The 4,917-nt window shown below is 45.5% G+C and overlaps 1 pseudogene; it reads right to left on the reverse strand.

Moving 5' to 3' along the window:
• Nucleotides 1-723: 723 nt before the first annotated feature.
• On the reverse strand, nucleotides 724-1,401 carry LOC118831300 (annotated as a pseudogene).
• Between the last annotated feature and the right edge of the window lie 3,516 nt (nucleotides 1,402-4,917).

The following is a 4,917-nucleotide window of genomic DNA, read 5'->3' on the forward strand; positions in this document are numbered from 1 at the left end:
AGGCAAAAGACAGTTCCTGCCCTCAAGGAGTTTGCTGTCTAATGGGGAAACAAAAGGCAAACAAATATATACAAATGAGCTATATACAGGATAAATTAGAAATAATCCACAGAGAGAAGGTACTAACTTTAAGTGGGTTGGGGAAAGGCTTCCTGCAGAAGATGGGAAGTTGAAACTTAAAGGAAGCCAGGGTAATCAGTAGGCAGTTGAGTCCCATGCATGCGGGGATAGCCAGAGAAAAAGCTTCGGTCTGGTGTCACTTGTTTAGTTAAAACACCTGGGATCCTGCCTTTAACTGAGAGCCAGATAGTCCTCATCCAACTGGGTATAAAGATGGGGACTCTGTGGTTCCCATTTGTGCATTGCAACTGTCCTCTCCCACCACTTACCTATTAGGATAAAACAGACTTATTGGGAAGGTAACAAATGACAGTGACCAAAGCCAAGTTAGGGTAAGGAGGCAGTAACATGGACAAAAGGGAACCGTGGATTTGACTTCAGAAAAGTGCTTGCGGGGAGGGGAAGAGGGGGAGAAGAGTACCTCACGGCACCCAAGTTCTAACAGAACAGAAGCAAGCTAGGGAAGGATTCTCCAGCCCACATTTCAAGAATTCTAGTCCTTATGATATCAATGCTGTGTCTCCTGCCCTGGAGAAATCCCTGGGTACTGAGACTGGACCTTCCTACTGGAGCCATGTTGGCTATGGCTCTCCCCAAACTCACTCAGAGGGTGTCTTCTCCTGTGTTATAATTATCCTTAAAACTCTTCAGCTCTAGGAAGTACTTAGCTCCTTTACTCCTCTGGCTGGAGGGAAGATACATGACCTGGATGGTTTTTGGGGAAGCAGCTTCTGGGGACTGTGCAGATCCTTAGTGGCTGCCTTTGGGTGCTCCCGCCACAGGCTTCAGTGGTGACATCCAGTTCACTCCATGCTTCCTGACATACGTTCTGGCCAGAGATACTGGCCCCTTAGTGATCTGTCTCATAGCCATGTAGCTAGATAACAACGAGGGCCCTGAGGTCATTCTTGAAGGGGTAGTGCTTGTGTTTCTCAGCTCCAGCAGATAGGGGTGGAATGTGTGATAGCAGCCTTGAGAAGTGAAGAAGTCAGCCTTCTGAACAGACACAGATGATAGCCAACACTTTCATCCTGTAAAGGTCCTTGTACAGGTCATCAGCTAGCAATCTCCAGCAGGGTTCATCCTTTCTGTCCTGGACCTTGCATAGTCAGATGTCAGTCTCTTTTTTAGGTCCTTCGAGGGCAGTGTGTCCCACTGGGACGTGATGGTCTCGTTCAGTATTTCATAACAAAAAGCATGATCTACTGCTTCACAAAACACTAAGTTCCCATAGGCCACCACAATATCCACCCTGAATAACCAGTCACTGCCAGACCCCATGGCTTCTCTCTAACTGTTACCTTGGGCTCTGGCGCAGTGATCTTCAGCACTCCCTGACCGTTTCCTTACGGGGAAGCCTAGGCTGAGCTATTCAGAAAACATGGTGGCTAGTGGGAGCACAGGGAGTGGGAGGGGGTGGCAAGAAGGCGCATAGGGGAGTGACGACCAGTGAAGGGGAGTTACAGTGTAGGAAGTCACTAAGTTTTTGGCTCAGTCACTCTTTGCTCCTTGGGGTACTGGCTGTAAAATCCAGCCTGGACTCTGACTTCTGGATTCCTGTGGTTTACTACTCAAAGCTTTAGAGATTCCACTCTCTTTCACCTAAAAAAGGGAAAAGAGCAAAATCAAGGACAAGGATTGTTCACCAGGCCTCAGAGCCAGAGAAGGCCCCGAGGCTTCTCTCCTTATACCGTGGTTTTTCACATGAGTAAAAGGGTGTCCAAAGAAGGCCTAGAGGGAATGAGACCAAAGAGGAAGCAGGTAAGGATGATAGACTTTTTGTTATGCAGTTCTATTTTATGTCAGAAAAGGAAAATGACGGGCCTTTGCCTCTACAGCCAACCAAAGAGCCTTCTCTCTAACATGCAGCTGTCTGACTAGAACCAGTCTTTCTGTGGGCCTGGAGTCAGGAGACCCGAGTTCAAATCCAGACTCAGACACTTACTAACTGTATGATCCTGGGCACTAAAGTCACTGAAGTTCTACCTGCCTCAGTTTCCTCAACTGTAAAATGGGGATAATACTAGCCACCCACCTCACAGGGTTGTTGTGAAGATCAAACGAGACCATGTTTGTAAAGCGCTTGGTTACATAGCAGGGACTACATAAACGCTGTGTAAATCCACCCTGGCTGCACATCGGTTCTGATTCTCCTGGAGACAGCTCCTGAGCCCATCAGTGTGGAGAAATGCTGTCCCAAGTGCCCCGTGCATGCAGCAGACCCCTACTGCAGGAGGTACGGATGGTAGTTGGACGGGGTCAAGGTGAGGCGGCTTGGTCCAGGGTTGGCCTCTCCCAGGCCCAGCCTCCGGAGGTCTTGCTACAAAAGGGAGAGTGAAGCAGCAGTAAGAACAGCAGCGGCAGCAAGGCCTAGCACTGAGTGGGCTGTGTATGGATGCATATGTAATTACATGTCAGTGTGCATGCACATAGATACGTATGTATGGATATCTGCACATGCACACGCATACACTCTGTTATATTGTATGCGTACATGCAGTGTTTGCATATTTATATGTATATTCATATACGTGTATACGTGTACACACACACACACACACACACACACCCTTCCCCTTACTGCACACATCATGACCACGTAGCCTCTATTTATGGAGGGTAGAGAGAAGGCTATCTCCCAACAGTTTTGAGTTATCCTTACGCTTTGAAAGGAAGATAGGCAAATATACATGTATGTATGTGTCTATGTGTGTGTGTGAATATATATATATGAATATGATATGAAATCTATTTTGTACAGAGATATAGATGTATGCACATGTATGCGTATACATACATACACACATGTGGCCCCTCTTGCTCTCATACAACATGTTGTTACTGAGTCATTTTCGGTCCTGGCTGACTCTTCATGACCTCGTTTGGGGTTTTCTTGGCAAAGGTACTGGAGTGGTTTGCCATTTCCTTCTCCAGCTTATTTTACAGATGAGGAACTAAGGTAAACAGGGTTAAGTGACTTGCCCAAGGTCACACAGTTATAAGTGTCTGAGGCCAGATTTTAACTCAGGAAGATGAGTCTTCCTGACTTCAGGCCAGGCGCTCTAGCTGCCCTCTTCTACAATGTACCAGGAAGAATTATATCTTACAAACTGGTAGGACTATAAATAGCTGAAATTCTTCCATGTTCCCATTAATTACTCAATGTTCCTTTCATATAGACTCTGAAAGGAATGTGGAGGCCAAAACCACTCTGTAACACACCCTGCTCTGCAAACTAATAGCTATTTCTAACCCAGCAGAGAGTAAACAAAGATAATTAATTAGGTTAGCTAATATGTCTCCCTGCCATTATCCTAGCCCATGTGTTAATGGATCCTGAGATTGGATAACCCTCTGGAGAGAGGGGCAAGTGAAGTCAAGTCAACAGGCATTTATTAAACGCTGACTATGTGCCAGGCTCTGTGGTAAGGGCTGGCAATATCAAGGAAGGCAAAAGGAGGCCCTTCCTTCAAGGAGCTCAGAGTCATGGGAGAAGACAACATTCTAACAACCATGTGCACACAAGGTCTCTGTCTCTCTGTCTCTGTCTCTCTGTAGGTAAATAGATATGTGTGTATACTACATGTATATCTTGATATATACGTGTACACACATATGTATACATATACATATATACATATACACACACACACATATATATTCACATATACACAGAGAGCTGGCAGATACAGGTATAGACACAGCTCTCCATCTATATCCAGCTTTCTTAAATAATTGCACATAATCTCAGAGGGAAAGCATTAACATTAAGGAAGCATGAACGTTAATTAAGGAAGACAAAGAAAGGCTTTTTATAGAAGGTGAGATGTTTATGAGACCTGAAGGAAGCGAAGGAAGCCAGGAGGTGAAGATGAGGAGGGAGAGAATTCCAGGCATGGGGGACGCCCCCGTTCCTGAAGTGTTACAGCTTCTGTTCACTAAGAATCCATGATTCCATCATTGTGGATCTGCGCCCACAGACTAGAAGATTGCACCTTTAAAGAAAATGGTCTTCTCGAGTTGTTGCAGCTCGGACATCTCTTTAGCTGGCAACCAACCAACCTTTCAGTGATGACCCTTTCCGAGGTCAGCCAGGCTGGTCCTCTGGAGACACAGGTCACCTCTGCACCGTGATTGGGCCTTGGAGGTGGATGCTAATAGAGTAATAATCAAGACTGACAATTTTATAGCTATTTGCAGTTTGCACAGTGATTTGCATACATTATCCCATTTGAGCAGGACATTTGTAGAGAATACTGAGGAGCCTGGTCCTCCTCAATCATTAGCATTTATTAAGTGCCTTCTAAGCACAAAAAAAGCCAAAAACAAAATAGTCCTTGCCCTCAAGGAGCTTACATTCTGTTAAAGGAGGCAACCTGTATGTGCGTGTGTACCTGTGTGTGCATGTGTGTATATATGTATACGCATGTATATGTATGTGCATATGTAATATTCATGTATATACATACATGCAAAATAAACCTAAAAGTGCAAGATAATTTGGGGAGGGGGGGGACATTTGTAGTTAGGGAGATTGGGAAAGACTGAAAGAAATAAAGTATTGGGAAGTGGTGGGAAACATGGTTATTTTAATGGAGGCCTTCTCCCAGCTCCCACAGATATTCTCTGCCTGCTTCCAATGGGCCATGCAGGTGCTGTAGACATCCAGTATCCAGCATCACACGTAGAACCCATTGATGGGTGGTACTGTGGATAGAGCTCTGGATCTGGAGTCAGGACCCAACCTCATACACTTAGCTATGTCACCCTGGTCAAGTCATTTCACCTCTATTTGCC

This window comes from Trichosurus vulpecula, chromosome 9, assembly GCF_011100635.1.
Source record: "Trichosurus vulpecula isolate mTriVul1 chromosome 9, mTriVul1.pri, whole genome shotgun sequence".
NCBI classification, from domain to species: Eukaryota; Metazoa; Chordata; class Mammalia; order Diprotodontia; family Phalangeridae; genus Trichosurus; species Trichosurus vulpecula.